Here is an 18,447-nt window from a genome sequence, read left to right as displayed (position 1 = left end):
GGTAGCCCTAGCAAGTTGTAGGTAGTAGGTCGGGGGTGCATCATAACCCAAAATACCTAACCCAGGGCACTGGTTCCTTATGGGGACAGGGGCCAGCCCATACCATAATAGGCTAAGATTGTTTCACTTTCACACCCATGACTATTAAAAGAAAATTTGCCACCTCCTTGCCCCTTCTAATTGGAGCTGGTTCAGACTATTCAGAGAATGAAAATATTAAATTTGCAGAAATGCTTTAGGACTTGCTGATCATGTTACTGTTAGTGAATCAGAAGTAGCAGAGAGGCGAAAGTTTAACAGACTCGGTCGTCACTCTCCTATTTCTGTCCTTTCCTTTTCTCATTATCACTTGGTAGTATTCATCTGTGCCGAAGGTATCATAAGACTTGGTAGCCTAGTTCGATTCACTTCCACACACCCTATGTCACAAAACTTACTATATTGCATGATTTTAGTTTGCAAACATCAATCCGGAAGCCAAACCGTCAAATTCCATAGTAACTAATTACAATATTTCTCATGTTGGAATGCTGAAGAGTTGTGATGTCACCTCCCACCAACTTAGCAACTCATTTTAAATAAAATTAAAAATTTGTGCTTTTTATGGAAAGTTGACAAATAAAAAAATTATTTTCTTGTTCCATGAATACAAACCTCATAGTTGACATGAAATTTGTTTACAAGACTTCCAGTTGGTCTCTTTTACAGGGATCTGCAATTCCCGTTTGCTACCTAAGGTAAAATCTCACAGCTCATTTTATTTTAAACATTACAGTGTTTATACTTGGTACATAATGTTTCACAAATTGCTTCGGAGTCTTGCTCATTTTCTTTGTAGTAAGTTTTTTGATTCCATTGTTTGTTTCTAAATAACATATAATACATCAAGAATGATTTAAGCTATGCAATTGATACTAGATGCATTCGGGGCAGTTTTCCTGACCTTTTCTTGTATGAATGTGGAATTCAAGTGTTTATTGTTTAAGTAAGAGTATAGCTACAGCATTTCTGTTATGTTTACTTTAAAAACTAAAGGGATGTTTTTTTAATTAAGAAATACATAGATTTCAGTACAAATTTACAGCATAATAATCTATTTAATGAATGAAAAATTTAGAATAGTATTGTATTTGCTCTATGCTGCACATACATAAGTAATCCATCTCAAAATTAATTCCATTTATATAATTGCAGTTTTTGAAGGCTAAACATTCTTTGATGTTTTGTAAGGGTTGGTATATAAAAAATATGCCTTACTCACATTTTAGAAATTTGTTTCAGGAAATTCTATACAATTCTTATGTAGTATACAGTAACTTCGGTTGTGCAATTCACATGTTTGCATTGTTACATGCAAAGCTTTATTGAAAAGAAAATTATATATATATTTATAGATACGTATCAGTAACAGTCATTTGCAAATTTAGTGTACACCACTTTGTGAGCCTTACTGATTTACTTTTATATTTTGCCACTTTTTCTTGAGACACTATAAAAGCTTGATTTTAAATTAATCCTCTCTTGTAAGCTGTATTTTCTGAGGATTATTATTTTAACAGTAAATATAGCAGTTTCATGTCGGCTATAGTTTTTTAAAGTTTTCATTAATGTGCTGCTTTTCAGTACGTATTGCTGTTTTTTTTCATTGATATTGCAGCCAAATACTAAATGAGTTCAGTTAAAGATACAGGACAGATACATAGGTAAAAATTAGTGAGTCCATAGGAAGTGAAAAAATTGAATTTTGTATGAAGTTATTTGTAATTTCCCTAATGGAGGAAATTTTTTTTATAAATTAGTGTAAGAACATTTCTTTTACATACATGAAATTATATAAAATAATGTAGCTAAAGTTTAACCAAAATTTCTTGCACCTTTATCAGTAGCAAAGTTTTCTTTGCAAATGAAGGTTTGTATTTTTAATATTCACAAAAGAAAATGTTGAAGTAATAGGTATTTGATATAAAAAATGTAAGTTGAATTCTAGTATATTGGAAGAATTGCAGTAGTTTTGACCAAAACACACTGGCTAAAAAAAAAAATGGTGATTTGCTGTTTAACTAGCTTGATACAATTTACAGACTGAATTTAGTACAAAAGGGAATTGAAAATGCTAGTAGAAAGACCTTTTTTTAATTTCAATGATAGATTTTCAACTTGATATTTTATGTACAAGACGATATTAGAAGAGACACTGAGATATTAGAAGCAACATTTCTGTACTGTTAGAAACAAATAAATATGGCTTTCATGAAACTGAAGAAATAATGTAGGGGTAAATAATGTGTTTAGTACTTTTTGTTTGAAGATTTATTGAAACTCAAACAATACTTGTGTCAGACAGACACATATGCACAATCAATAAAAAAATCATTAACTGCTTACATCCTTCAAATATTTATTGCCATAACATTAAAACTGTGAAACACTTTTCTCAGTAAAGATGGCGAATGTGTCAGGGAGCCAGTCAGGGCTGGTTAGAGCTGTTTGTGTTAATGAGGCATTTCACTATCCTCTGATTGTACTAGTCCTCTCTAAAAGAACAGCCCTTTGCCTTGCAAGGAACTGCGCAGTAGAGTCAGCTCCAGGTCACTCCTCTGTCGGCCACCATCCCACACTGTGGGAATCTTATGGAAGGCCTAGAGGAAACACATACCCTAACCCAAGCCTGTATGGCTCAGACAGTACCCACATGATATGATATGGATGTTTAAACTAAGCTCATACAGTAAGCGAGCCCTGAGAGGCTGCCTGGCACTCGTGGCACACTCTCCCCAAACATGGACAAACTAGCGCACCCAGCATTTTATCAATGCTGTTAGTGCAAGATTTGGCAATAACTTGGCACTAGGTTAACATATTATATAATTGGCACTTAAGTAATACTGTTAGTTTCCATATGGGGGCAAAGCAATGCCACGCATACAACTAGTAAACTACACGCGAACATAGTGACACGTGAAGAACAATGATATGTAAATCTGTGCCTAATACACGATCCCCCTGTAAAGTACAAGTAACCTCTCCTGCACTGACTAGCTGTAATGCTAACGCTGAAGATATTCACCGAGAGGTGTGGCCCACATGCTGTGCCTGCAAGTGGCACTGGCGCACTGATCCTACTTCATCGCAAAATGGGCTGCCTTTCACCGAGCCTTAGCATTCCATCATATAATATATAATTTATGAATGGTAACTAGCTGACTAGCGATGGTGCTAAGGCTGGCTGTATCACCCAAACCTAATGCTATAGCTGGCTCCCAGGTGTGGTGGCACTTTAGCCTAGGAGATCAAATGTGTGAGAGAGCCAGGTAACAGTAGCCTTGGGGTCATTGTAGGACCAGTGAACAGTGTCACCAGCAGCTCACCTCACTGCTGCGTGGACACAAATTCAGGCGTCAGAAGTAGATACCGTACGAGAAAACAGTATAAAACAACGTCGCCGAAAACAGTACTGAAAGACATATGATATTAAGTGTACACATTTCTATTGTAATACACTGCTCGACCCTGTTCAGTTTCATATAAGGCAAATACTGAGAGCAAGAGGGATGTAGTGAGCTGCAGGTCAGGTCAGGTCAGGTCAGGGCAGGTCAGGTGATGGGTCGGGTGTTTAGGTCAAAGCGGCGACGGTGGTGGTGCCTTAGGGATGGGGTGAGAGGGTCTGTCCAGAGGGATAAAGGGGTAGGGACTAGCCCAGCCCTCAAATTCTGGTATACCCCAATGTGGCAGTTAAGTTTGTTACAATGGCTCGAGGCACCTTTAGAGTTTACTTGGATTGTCTGGTTACAAGCAGTCGTAGCTGCAAGCGATGCGAATGAGCCTTAACCTTTTATTAAGTGGTCCCTGGAGGTTGGGAGGGGGGGGGAGGCATGGTCCTAGGTAGAGGGTGCCATTTTATAAAAGGCAGCTTCTCTCACCACCATCCACAAGGGTTCCCCACCATCCAGGTTATCTCCCGCTATTCCACGAATGGGCCTAATACATGGAGTAACCAAAAATAAAACAAAAATAGATTTGGTTATATGCCCTGAGATTTTCTTTTTTTATTTTTTGCAAACCATTTGTAGAAAGCAACAAACACATATGAAGTGAGTGAGGGTTAACTGCCAGGTGTAGCATAATTAAGGTGAGCACTATCGCTAGTAAGCCAAGGCCCTATTACTGCATCTGTGCGCGTCAGGTATCACAAGGGCCAAACATGGCAGTGATGCCACTCCCTACCCGACGGCAACTTTAAGACCTAACCATCTGTATAACAAATTAACAATAAGACACGTGCGCAACAGAAAGACTCATTACACCGATTCATATGCATATACAAATTAGTCAGATATTGCTATATCAACCATCCACAGCCCTAGCAAAAATCATAAAAAAGCATATGCAATGCATGGCTACTCTGTATCAAATAGTTGCTATAGTGAATCAGCGAGTATGTACTTGTTCTTGGTTACGCTCTCCCAAGATGTTCAAGGAGGTGATTTAAAAATACTCGCCTTCAGAGATGTGTATGTAAATATGAATGTATGTATGTATGGAGGGTGAGGTTCTTCCCAGGCTTTGCCCTGCACAAATCAGTAGCTAGCTGCAATGGCATATTAAAAGATAGGACTCTCAGTGTCATACCACATTTTTTCTAATACCCATTCAAGTAGCCATATCGAGACATAGGAAGGCCACGCCCACCATGCACACTACACTTTCGACACCAAAACCTTTGTAATTTGTTGGTTCTTGAATCTTAAAAAAAAATATCCTTTTAGTTTTGTTCTACTGCGTCACGCTCAGTAAAGTTTAGATACTAATTCAAATCACGTAACTGAGCAATGCAAATTCACAGCTCCTTGACTATAATTTACTTTATTTATGAATTAAACAATAGATGAGAGGTTAAGCTGCGCCACTGCACCGGGCATGACGACAGCATTCGCCAGTCTCAAATGGAATGGCTGGGGCAGCGGCTGTACGCTGCACTCACGACAGTGCCCTGGCACTTGTCGTGATTTTTGAGGGTCCTAGAGGTGTCCTAAAGGGTCCTGGTGCAGCTAGTGAGACTAAGAGGGGAGGGGCTGGACACGCCCCGCCACGATTCTCCATCGACAGTCCTTTCTGCCCATGACATTTAGAATTTCTTTGCTGTTTACTAATGAGCTGTCAAATCAAATCAACAATATACTGTACACAGTTTCTAACATGACATACTAAATACATATAGATATGCATCATATATATATTGTATATATATAGTAGTGTGTGTATGTAAAGTACATTGTATATACGTAAATATATATAAGTAATATATATACATACACACACAAATGCAAAGCAAATTTAATATATGTAGACATACAAATTAGCTTTTGTTTTAGGATACCTTCGGTATGATATAAATAACAGTAATAGATTATCAAGGATTAAGTATAATTTCCTGTCTTCCCTAACTTAGCATTGTGATTATGTCATAAACACATGTAAATTTGAATGGCTGTACTGAAACTATGAATGATCAAAACTTCAAATTTGTATTAGAGTAATATGGGCAGTAAGGTGTCGGGTGTGTCTACTGCTCCTGACTTGGGGGTCTGATGGAGACCTCTACACGTCTGAGGCAGACAAGAGGTGTGTGAAGCGCGGCCGAGTGGCAGAACACACTAGTTGGTCAACTTCTGGTATTGGGGGTTAGGGTCTCATAGAAACTTTACGTTGTCTAATACTAAACATTGTGGCAATATACCTTAACAGTAATTAAAACGTGTTTTATCACCATATACTACAATATGATTAAAAATCAATGACATGCCATATGAAAACAATAAATAAATGCTTGGCACACATTCGACTAGACTTGAAGCTTTAACAGCCTCTCACAACTAGACAGTACATGGGACTAAAATGTAAATGCTTATAAAGCCCTACGACGTATGATGATACTGTAATATGTCTTTTACAAAACCCTGTGGAAGCCAATGGTAGCTTCATTTCATGAAGGTTAGAAGGAAGCATAAGAAAATACTTTCAATTCTAGGAAACATCTAAAGCTTTGAGATAGAAATATTATTAAATATTTACTGACATTTACTATCTGATGATGCATCCAAGAACTTGTAGATAAGATTATAAAATTCAGAGTGTATCTACAGAACAACACCTCTATGTATACATAGCAGTAGATAACTATTTCTTTGTCATTACATTATTCTAAAACTAGAGATAAGCTCAACTATATGATTGATCAGTCATATACTGAAGGTGGAGTATTCATAAAAATATCATTTTCAGTTAATCGACTAAAATATTATCAAGCCTTTTCCACGTGTTAGCCTCTATATCAAGTGATCCAGTCAAAGAGTATAAAATGGTATGCATGTATACAATACTTCAGTTATCACAGTCACATTTCTGGTTTCAGCTGGAGCATTCTGATGGTGACGATGCTTGAGCAAACAAGGTTGGCGCAGGGGGTCAGGCAAGGTGGGGAGTAGCGGCCGCCCTGGGGGGATTAACTGAAAATGTTGTACACTGAGCTACACAATACGGCGGGAACCGACCCACAGCTCTTCTTCTTCTTCCTAACTTCTAACCAACAGCAGCAGCAACAGCAGCAGCAGCAGCTGTGTGCTGCTGGCCGGGCCCCGCTGACACCAAGAGAAGAGTGAAATGTATATGTTGCGGTATGTGTCACTGACTACTATTGGGCCGCTCTGGGGCGTTTCCCAGCCACGCCCACCATGGCCGACCTGCCCCTCCACCACTTGTCACCAGGAAAGAATTGCAACCAACACCACCACCATGACCAGCTTGGCACCTGCTACCTCAATCAGCACATTGTCACTGGGAAATGCTTATCGACATAATCACTAGCATCACAACACATACAGTATACAGTATTAACTTGATTACTTTTCATAAGAAGTTGATGATGAAGAAGTTTAGAATGAATTGCTGGCTGGAGTGGTGAAGATAAGTGGTGGTGGTGGTGGTGTGGCTGTGGTGGTGGTGGTGGTGGTGGTGAGAGGCGCAGTAAACTGGTGGCACTGTTGAATGCTTGACCAAACACCGGGTGCTGCGTGGGAGGCTTGGCCACTGGTGGCCAGCTGTGCTATGGCCGCTCCTGGGATGGGGTTAGGCTGGGACCCCTGCGGTATAGGGCGGCAGAGATGCTAGAGGCTGGTCGCATCAGTGGATAGGGGCTCGCACGATGTGGTTGGGTGCTACGTACTGGTAACCCACGCCCGCCATGCCTAGTCCAGCTGTCTCCATTGCTATCCTGCAACATACACCATGTGATACACACCCATGACAAATTTAAGTATTTCATTAGTTAGAACTACATCCAGAGCTAAAATAATAATTACTAGTTCAGTTTACTGTACTTGACAAGTTTTATTATGCTTGCGTATGGGATTAACTAGAGTTTGTCAATGATGAATTTCAGGTATGTAGGGTTTGCTCTAGAAGTGGTTACAGTGAATGAGTAATGGCTATCTTATATATAATTCTTCTGCTCTAAAATTTTATATTCTATTATTACAAAATATTGCTCTGGCTGTATATACGTAGTACATATGTATTCTGTATTCAAAATAACACTAATTGCATCTTTTGTGGTTATTGTTTTTGTTTTTAAAATAAGCAAAATCAGTAATGAACTTTTAGTCTCATTCATGCATTATGACCTTTGATTCATTCTGGTTTTTGCGTTGAAAATAATCAAGTACAGTACCCTGTTGATTGTTATTTTTATGAGAAATAGGGAGAAATGCTTTACTTAAACTGTATAAACATTTCTTGGTCAGTGTTTTTGTCTCACTTTTATTTCCTGCTCACTATTTATTGTAAAGTCACATCTTAGTGATAATGAAATTGTTAGGTTCTTATGTTTTACTTAAAGCTTGAACTACCTACAGTACAGTTGTAGCTTATTCTTTTTATGTACGTATGCATTTTTCTGTTTGTGTGCTAATCTTATGGGTTAGTACTGACATATTGATCATGTTTACAGCATTTGAATCACTTGAAGTAAATATATTAAAGAAAATATTAATTGTGTGTCTTAGGGAGCACTTGAAAATAGGGAGACATCGTTGTCCCATTACAATCCAAATTTCTGAAGCTATAAAAATTAGGCCTTGGATTATATCATGCTTAATGTTGCGCTCCCAAATATCCAGGTGGAAGAACACCACAATATTACATGTTTTAATTTATAACTACTGTTTTATAGAAAAAAGTCTAGCATATTTTATCATACACTACCTCAAAAAATAAATATATCGCTATAACTTCAACTTCATGCACTGCCAGTAAAATGACAATTTTGTTTCTGTAAGATTATTCATAGCATATAGAGAAAAATGTTTCTGTCATATATGTGTGTCTTGTTCACCTTCTAATGTTATGATATATAGATCTAAATAATATCTTGGTATATATTGTACAGTAATATGAAAAGGTAATTACCTGAGTAGCTTCAAGTGTTAAATTGATATTCACTTATAATGTAGATTTGTTATATTAGAAATTTCCATAAGCTGGTCTGTTGATTATCCCAAAGGGTTACCTTTGAAATATTTCTTTCTGTAAGTTTTAACTAAGCCAGGAGTGCTTGCTCTCAGATCTTGGTTGTATTAAAATATAGATAAAATTACTGCAGTACTATATACAATACCTTTAAATTGAGAGCTATATTGCTGCTTATGAAACTAACGTGGCTTTAGAAATAGTACATACTTATTTAACTTGTTTGAAAATCCATAAGTTGAATAAACAAAAAATAGTCAGCAGTCAGGACTTGAAACCTAAATACATAAGATAAAATGTTATTATTCATACTTTTGAATTGGTTTTATTAATAGTTTTTGCACTTTTTCTCTCATATTTCATTTCCTTAAATTGATATTTAGTTGATCTTTAACCATTCAGGGCACAGTCACTCATTTCCTCAAGAAGTTTCCCCTAAAGTACAGAGATATTATGTATGTATTCCTGATATATCTTCTATTTACAGGTGTAATACAGCCGAGTAATGCTGCATAAAATGATGTCTTGGTAAAATAGCCCGAGCAATTTACAGTGGACATGTTTCAATCTCAAAATCTGTTCATGTAAGTACAAATAGACATGACTTTGCTTTAGGATTGTTTCTAGTCAAGGCATTTCAATGTTTAGATTGTGTTAAATTTTATCCTAACCAATTTTTATATATACTAGTATATAATATGTAGCCACAGACCCAACCCCTCAATCAGGGACAAAGTTTTCTGTCTTTGTCAGAAAGAATCATCTAAAAGAAAGTTTTAAGAGACAGATTTTCATTACCTGGATAGTGTTTTTTTTTCTGTATCTTCATATGGCATAGCCCATCACAAGTTTTGAGAGGAATATTCCTTGGGGATACAGGTCTTTTATACTGTAGTATTATTTTTAGCACTAATTAGTTTGTTTTTTAAGAATATGTTGCCTGTAGAGCCATTGTCGCAATGACAGTATTTTAGTAACTTTTATTTTCAAGTTGACAGTTTTCATTATACTAATAGTTAACATTTCAGTGTTCAGATCTTAAATGTCATCTTCATTAACCCAAAATAATGATTGTTGAAATTTTGTTAATACACTGTACTCTCAAGTACTCAAGAGGGCGTTAGTCATCATGTTTTTAATGGATGCCACTGGCTGGTTGGTTCAGGATTTTGTTCACACTTGCACTGTGTGATTTTTTTGTAATAATATTGATAAGTTTTGCAACATGTTATACTCAGTACACAGGCATAGTAATTTACTTTAAAACTGTAAAAATAGTTATGTTTTAGAATATTCTGTAAACTTCAGCAGAAAATTGATACACCATGTTCTTCATTATGTTATTATATACTTAAGAATACGTAGTGACTTAAAATAAATATACAGTACCAAGTTTCTTGTATTTTTTAGGTGGGAGGTGTTGATACATTAACACTTGTGTTATATAGACTAAGCAATACCCTTATTTATTTATTTTTCTTAGTAGGCTGCTGCTGTTGTTATAAAAAAAATTTTCTGATAAGAGCACAATCACATTTCCAGAATTGTTGGGTGCACATGAAGGACTGTTCTCAGGAGAGGTGAAAATTATAACAGGTGACATTAGAGATGTTGAACAACTAAGCAGAAAGAACCCAGTGGGAATGGATGAAATGTACAAGGTTAAAACAAACTGCTTGGGCTGAATAGGACTAAACGTATATGCTGTACGGACACCTTTTCCCTAGTTTGATTTGTTGGGTTACATACAGCATTTTGGTACATTTTTTGTTCATTAAATAGTACTACTGAAAGCAGTTGCCACTTTTCAAAGTGACTTACAATGAATGAAAACACTTTAGGGAAAGCGTGAGTAAAGTAATTGTAGTCTTACAATACATAGAAGGATAGCCCCGGTTTATTATTGACTTCATATTTCAAGAACATATTAATTATATGTAGATGCAACCCTATGGTCTGTTTGGCTCCAAAAGTTTCCATTTCTATTGATAACAATTTTAATTGGTCAAAAATCCTTTGTATGGCCTAGTGTTTTGAATGAAATATAATATAAAGCTTTGCAATTATGAATAAATTAGAGAAAGACATCAATCATCTACTTTTGGGAAAATATGCTATGTATTTTCAGAATTGTATCCTTTACAGTGTATCCATGTTAGGTGATTAGTTAATTACCTTTCTGTATATTTGCTATTTTTCTATTTAATAGTGCCACCTACTTATGTCTTAATAAAGTATACATTGAACTATTGTGCACAACATTTTACAGCATTAACAAAAAAATTCAGATTCATTTGTTGATAAATCTGTATCTGTGAAGTACATTGCAGACATAATACATTATTACATCATTAAATAAACTACATACATTTACCATGAATTGCAAAATACACACTTATGCAAGAATGTTTTGGATATACAGTACCATGTAATGTACCTAATGATATTATAACCTGTAATAGATGACCAAGAACGCATGTTTTGCTTGTTCTGATTTTATTTATTCTTATCAGCGAAGTTTTTGCCTTGAATGCACTGTAAATTTCATGATTGTATATTTTATTTTTGTCTTTCATTCAGGCTTAGTTCATATGACAAAACTGCATAAGTAAAAAGGCAGTCCAAAACATGTTTGTCATGAGAGGAAGACAAAGTGTGGGAGGTGAGTGTACTATACAGTATATTTGTATATCTTAAATTCAGACATCCATGTCATTTTTATCATGCATATTCTTTATGTTGTGCTTTTGTCAAAAGATTACATGTAAACTGTACTATATTTTTGAACTTTGAAAATTTAACTACACCAGTTTTAGCACCTTCTTTTAATGTGCCAAAGGGTTTACATTGGAATTGTAAAAATGGAATGCCCATTTTTTCAAAACTTTTCTGTTGACTTTGATGATACCTCTTCATTTCAAGTTTAATCTGAGTAAATTTATTTATTACAATACCGTAGCTTAAAAAAAGTCTTTTCGACTGAATGTCTCCATCTTAAAACAAGTGTTAAAGGATGATATAATGAATATCACATGTATACACCAGTTACACCATAGTACTACATAATTGTATTTTATACCTAGATGGCTGGGAGAAATCCACTTGCTTGGTTGGCACTTTGTAAATCAGTGATGAAGCAAATTAATAAAAGTTTAGTTTATGTAACATATCTTCTGTATATTTGACAAAACATTGTTGATTAAAACATGCCATTTGTGCATAAAATTCTGTTAGCTACAGTAAAAATAATCATTATTTTCTCAAATAATGTTTTTTATCTTACAAAGTTCAATTGCCATACCGAGACCTAAGATATTAGATAAAATTTAAATTCCATTATGAAAGTAAATCCTTCAGGTAAGCCTTATGAGTTAGTTATTTTGACTGTAATAGGCTAACACGGTCTAGTAATAATGAGACTTCAGGATGCTACTGTTATCATTAAGTACTAGTGAAAGTTGATTTGAAATTAAATTTTAAATGATTATGTACATTTCAGACTGTAATGGCCAGCAAAGAAAGCATAAAAACTTTCTTGCTGTTGAAATGAAAATTATAGACAAGGTGTCACCAACTTACATTACATTTCATGACTCTATCATGTATTTAAAATTAGCTACTAATTTAAAGTGGATACAAAGTCTTCATCAGCGCTTTCTTGTATTTACATACATGATAGAAGAAAGATCAGCATTTAAATATAAACTTGAGTTGATGTTGCCACCTCTTTATGTGTTTAGCAGAATCAGCCAAGAGGAGGTTAGTTTCAGTTTATTGCAAAGAAGAAAGATAGTAGTGTGTGAAACTCTTAACTATGAGATTACAGAACTGTTAGAAAAAGAGGATTACTGTATAAATTTAACGGGCGCAGAAAGACAAGCAACATGATATAAGTAAATCAATACCACAGCTTCATAATCCTGAGAAGATTTAGACTGAATTACTAAATGAATAAGAAATGGTTATAAATTGAAATACTCGTTCTGGACAAAATGCTGATGAACGTGTAGATTTAATATTACTAAAGGAGAGGTCAGTAAATATCCTTGCACAAGTACCACTGATGTGATCCATCTACCGATGTTAGTCTTTGTTTAAGTGCTACCCATTATAACTTGAAGTCCCCCTACTTTTTTCATGTTTGTCGGCGGTCTGTGGCACTTTTGATAAATATTACCTTACATCTGGTCATCCTACCTCGAGTGTTATGAAGAATCTTGTGGAATTTATTTTAATTGTCAATATTCACTCCTATTCATTTAGCCTGATTTGAAGATTTGATTAAACTAGTTATTGCTGCTATAAGTTGGGTGTGCTGTTTGACTGGACCCCATCCTCAATGGGTTTCCGCTGTTCTCTCCTTCCTCTTCTTTTCATTAGTGACTTCAAGTCTTGTTGTTTTCTGAGCAGCTCTTCCTGATTGATGTGGAACTACTCATACGCAATCTTTGCATGGAAAATTGTACTTGCATCTTAAGAGACTTCGTACACCAATCTTTTTGACGGAGGCAAATAACATTAAATGACCCTACATCTCACTTCTAACTTGCATTCTCATAAACTCTGTTGGAAAGGTTCCATCCTTTCATTGGTCTTCTCAGTGCTACTGTTAATAATAATCAGCTTGCTTTGCTGCTACATAATGCTTTGAGCATTGTTCTCAAGAATTGATTTCAATATTTAGTATTTCGACTTTTTAAAATATTACTTCTTTTCAAGAGGCAGGTCTGTCATTTTTTACAGGTGAAGTCTGTCATAAGTTATTGGCCTTTTTAGTTTGTTCTATGTGAATACGTAGTATATTGTGAAGTTATCAGAAAGTAACATTCTCACTCTTTTGTTATAATTTCTTGCAGCTATGAAGGCAGTACAAGAAGAGAAAAACTAACAGCCATTCAAGTGAAAGATATTTAATCCATCTCAGTAAAGGCTATTTGGCTTGAGACTGAAAAGATTGCAAGACCAAGACCTTGTGCTGGTAAGTAATATCCAAAGGAGTTGTGATTATGATAGTTGTTAATAAAGAAATAGGAGCAATAGAGAAAATTTGTAGAAATAGCTAAAATTCGGTTCTTTATAATATTCAGCAATTGTTGTAATGTGTATGAAATCGATAACACAAGTGCATATTTAATAAGAGCAAAAAGGAAAATTGGTGATATTATGCTGGCGTATGTTGTGCTCCACACAAGACTGGAAGGCAGATAAAATTCTAACAAATTAGACTAGGCAGATACATCCTTCTTATACAAATAGAGTTAACTTTTGAATACACTGTCATAATAAGTTAGACTAGTTATGTTTTTGTAGGTGGAATATTCGTGAAAATGCTGAAATATAGTAAGGCATATCTATATCTGACTTTCATATTTTGTCAAGAGTTAAATGTGATTGTTTGTTAGGTCGTCCCTTAATGAGTGATATTGAAATGCCTGAACTCCTGTCTTCTTTGGGTCTTGTTCTTTGCCCTTTTCTCTGTGAGTTTTGCACTGCAACATTCTGCTTTTCCTACATGAGAGGTTAATGTATTTTTCAGCATACTATATAACTTTTCATATTGAATGTGATTTTCCCAGCACTCACCAACTATGATTCTTGTCATTTTGTGGATTCTTATATACCTTGAAGGTTTGCATCTATGGCATAACTCAGTCTTCCCTAATCTCTTAATACATATATGCTAGCATTAAAAAATATATATGCAATTTAAACTTCAGTTTTTAGCATTCTTATTCCTCATTTACAGCGAAACTTTTATAATTTGCTACTTGCCAGTCACCTTAGTCTTGGTTTTGTTTATTTGTTTTGTTTCTTCACTTTTCCATATGTTAAATATGTATCTTTTAAAGTGCCTTCCAAGTAGGAGTGTTATTTTAATGCCAGTAGCATCCATAGGCCTTCCCTTTGTTACTTTAGTAACAGTATATGGCTGTGTTAGTCATTAATAGTATGATGAAATCATTTTTATTTTGCTTTCATTATGTCCTGGTGCTTTCTAGTCTGGGTACTGTTGAATGCCCTCTGATGACTCACAAACATATAACATCTTCCTATAAAGTTTATCCCTGTAGTTTATTGCTTCTACAGGAGACCTATCTGACAGTTGTTAGTTGAAGATTTTTATTCATAACTTTCCCTTCTCTCTAATCAGTGTATGAAAGTACAGCGACGGGAAAAGTTAAGAAAAACTTGAAATTGGCAACTGGCATTTTGGGTTCCTTTCACAGAATATTTGGCGGAGTAGTGGCAGCACATCACCTTTTCCTTTCCACGAAATTGCTGTAATAATGTACGTACTATATTTTTCCCATTTTCTTGGTCCATTTTTTTTTTACTTTGATTTCTTCATCATAGGACTTTCCCATCATCATCAGATTATCCTCTAATGGGATAAGATGAGAAAAATGTTCTCGCCACTTTTTGAATTACTGTAATTTTATAACTAATGCTTGTCAGACCTTATTACTTGTCTGGGTAATGTCAGTCTTTGAGATGTTTTCCTGTTTTTCAACCACTGGACACCAAATGTGCACCACAACCACATGTATATGCTCTAAGCCACTGCACTCCAGCCATACATCTGGTCATTTAATAATAAAACCTCTTCAAAAATATTCTCCATTTACTTTTCATGTTCCTGTGTTTGTGCTTCATAGAATGATACAGGCCTTTGAAACACATACTACATTTGTTTGCTGTTTACTAATGGGATACTTGTATACTTTTACTATAGTCTTTCCACTTCATCCAAACTGTTGTTACTCTCTTATTGCCTTCATAGTACCTCATGATATCTTCAGAGGTCTCATTTTCATTTGTTTTCAGTTCCTTGTTAACATTATCTAGTTTTAGTTCACATTCATTCTCTTCGTTTAGCAGATTCTCAAAATACTTTTCAGTTTTTCCATCTTGCCATTCCAAATATTTTCTTTATTTCCTTCCTTAGTGTCTTCTTTATTTTTTGACCTGCATCTTGAACCCCTTTCTCTCATTCTTTCCATAATTGGGGTTTTGTTCGTATGGAGTTTCTACATTGCACGGAACCACTGGTTATTCAGCAACGGGACCAGTGGCTTTACGTGACTTCCGAACCACGTCGAGAGTGAACTTCTATGACCAGAAATGCACATCTCTCACTCCTCAGTGGAATGGCCGAGAATTGAACCCGTGACCACCGAGGTGGGATGCTAATACCATACCAACCACGCCGCTGAGGCAGTTTCTTTTACGACCAGGAAAGACACTAAAATTGTTTTTACCTTTCCTACAGTGTATTTATAGATTAGCCTTAGTTATGATGTGATATTGTATTAATCTAGTTACTTTACACCCCATAACAGAAATGATAAATCAGTGTTAAGAAAATTAAGAATAACATTATACATTGATATACAAATGTCAAAGCCAACAAAATTCATATCTTTGACAAAGAATTATATGCTTAGATGTTAAACTACACCATTGTAACAGGGGTACTTCAGTCATTTTAGGATTATTACATCAAGTAATGTCTAGGGTAGTTGTACATCAGGTAATATCCACTACCTACAGATTATCTATTAAGTATTTTGTTTATTGCTGGTTAAAATTGATTACTACTAGGTTTCTCAGTCAGTGTGACATCAGAAAATGTATGTGTAAATAGGTAAAAATAGAGAGCACTTATCAAAAAAGCTGTCTAAGACTATGACTGTATTTGAGAATTTAATTAAGATTATGGTAGAAAACTTTTATCTTTCATGAAGTTTACTTTAAATCACTAGCTGTACAGTGGATTTTTAAATACATATATGTACGTACATAATACCAACTAGTGCACACACTGGTACTGGTGCATGTAAACACACACACACATGCACTTAGAGAAATGAAATTTCAGTTGGAAGCTTACATTTTTCATTCTGCTTTGTCACTAGTAAAAACATTTTTGAGAGACAGGGAAATACATTGTCTAAGGAGAAAAACAGCACCAATATATAAAGTTCTCAGATATTGTAAAAAGCACTTATAAAATTGGAATTTAATACATCTATTATGAACATTCATTTATTTAATTTTAGTTTTATTACCAGTTAGTGGTTTGATATCATCAGTGTCCACCCGCATTTGAGGAGGATTTTTGTAGCAAATGATGCTCTAAGTGCATTTGGTTTGTGTTGAACTATTTATTTAAATTGAGAGGATTTGGTTAAATTTTACTTTTTGCTGCATTCCCCCCTCCCTGTATATTAACAAATTTGAATTGAGACAAAATTAATGTAATTAGTTTGATATGATTACCCTTTAATAAGATTAAATGCCAGAGAGCAAAATTACAGGTGCTTTTGAGCATATAATTTTGCAGATTATACATTCACACTTTAATAGATACATTGCTTGCTTAAATTACAAAAATATAATAATTTTAATATTCTACTGTACATTTTTTATTATTTATTTTTTAGACTACACATTACTCTATTGCTGAGTGACAAGTGCTTCTTCAGGTGTTGCATGACTTTTATTTTGTCCATGAAATTGTCCCCTATTTTTAGGTCAGTCATATATATAAAAGGCATTGCAATTATAATTCAGTTTTGGTGTTAACGTTAGTTATAGTTTTGAGGGCTAATAAGCATAATTAATCAGTCCTAGGCTAAATTGGAATGATAATTAAGTTCTAGTGAAGAAGTCTTCATTTTATCATCAAATACAAGTAGCCAAGAATACTATGAGGGAGGTCTCCATGAAAAATTCTATAAGGAAATTAAAACTGTTAGATATGGTGTTAGGAAAGGGCACTATGGATGCTGTGTGATATAGTACAAGAATTACAAGCAAACTTGAGGTTATTGCAGGGCGATACTAAACTACAAAAATATTTGTTGCATATAGTCAATGTAGAGGGGAGCATGTCATAAAGAAATGGGAAAGTTTAGCAGTTAAATACCAATAAGTTTCCAATTAATATAGGGGCATGGAAGGGAAAGCTGTTGGAATGTGATTGGGTGAAATGGAGGGAATGAAAGGTATTCAGATTATGTAGTTTTTTAGCCAGATGGTACATAAGAGGCTAACAGCAAAAAAAAAGAAGTTTAAACCAGGGACATAGGGCCAACCTTTACTTCCAGTGCTAAACTTTGGGCTTTAAGGAGATATTATCTGACAGTATAAACAAGGATGTTAATGCCCATATTAGACATGGTGCTAAGAAAAAGAGAGAATATGAGAGTAACTCATATTAGAAATGTTAAGGTGTGGAGGAGGAACATTAAAAGGAAATCACAGTGGATTTAAACTTTATCAGTGACTGAAGTAAAGGTTAACCCATAATTAATAGCGATGATGGAAAGGGTATACACAATTTTTTGTATTAAATGAAGTAGATTACATTTCCAGAAAAAAATCTTTCTTAAAAGTAAATTCTGCACTCTAATTAATCTAGAGGGTTAAATACATATTGTTTCTGTGAATGTTTATTCTTGGTTTCTTTTAAGAGTTTTTATGTCATTTGGTTATAAGATATTGTGGCTCTTATTGTCTTTAAGAACAAACTGAGCAACAAGAATTTCCTTATAATTCAGCATCACGCATTTTTTCTTGTCCAGGGAGCTTCAAGGGACACTAGCCAGAGGCAGAATTAAAAAGTAAGTCCAATTAGTTCAATTTTTACATAACCCAGTTTTAAGTGGTAAATTTTCAATATCTTTAACTGCCTGAAATGGTTTTAATTGTTGATTAGATCTAAAAGTGTTGTATGAAGTAGAAGTAGTGTGTAGCAGTGACATGTATATAAAATGTACTGAAATATTGTTAGTAAAAGAGAAAATTATTGCTGCATCTCAATGAAAGCCTTATTTTTTATCCATTTAAACAATGTTTTTGTTCTTATTTATAACTTATGAATATAGTACTAATATATTAGAATACAATTATATTGAAACT

General features: G+C 34.8%; 1 protein-coding gene and 1 long non-coding RNA gene across 2 annotated transcripts in view; one reads left to right on the top strand and one right to left on the bottom strand.

Moving 5' to 3' along the window:
- Positions 1-2,287: 2,287 nt before the first annotated feature.
- LOC135207522 (poly(rC)-binding protein 2-like) overlaps positions 2,288-18,447 on the bottom strand; it is an 84,304-nt gene continuing 68,144 nt past the window's right edge. Inside the window, 1 exon segment of the mRNA XM_064239346.1 lies at positions 2,288-7,270. The gene's annotated coding sequence lies outside the window, so the exon portion shown is untranslated.
- Positions 7,270-18,444, top strand: LOC135207525 (uncharacterized). Its single transcript, XR_010312982.1, has 3 exons — positions 7,270-9,107; positions 10,066-11,185; positions 13,380-18,444. It is a non-coding gene; the product is annotated as an uncharacterized LOC135207525 (long non-coding RNA).

Source organism: Macrobrachium nipponense, chromosome 32, assembly GCF_015104395.2.
Source record: "Macrobrachium nipponense isolate FS-2020 chromosome 32, ASM1510439v2, whole genome shotgun sequence".
In the NCBI taxonomy this organism is placed as follows: domain Eukaryota; kingdom Metazoa; phylum Arthropoda; class Malacostraca; order Decapoda; family Palaemonidae; genus Macrobrachium; species Macrobrachium nipponense.
Note: the sequence above shows the minus strand (reverse complement) of the source record. Positions and strands in the feature narration are given on the sequence as shown.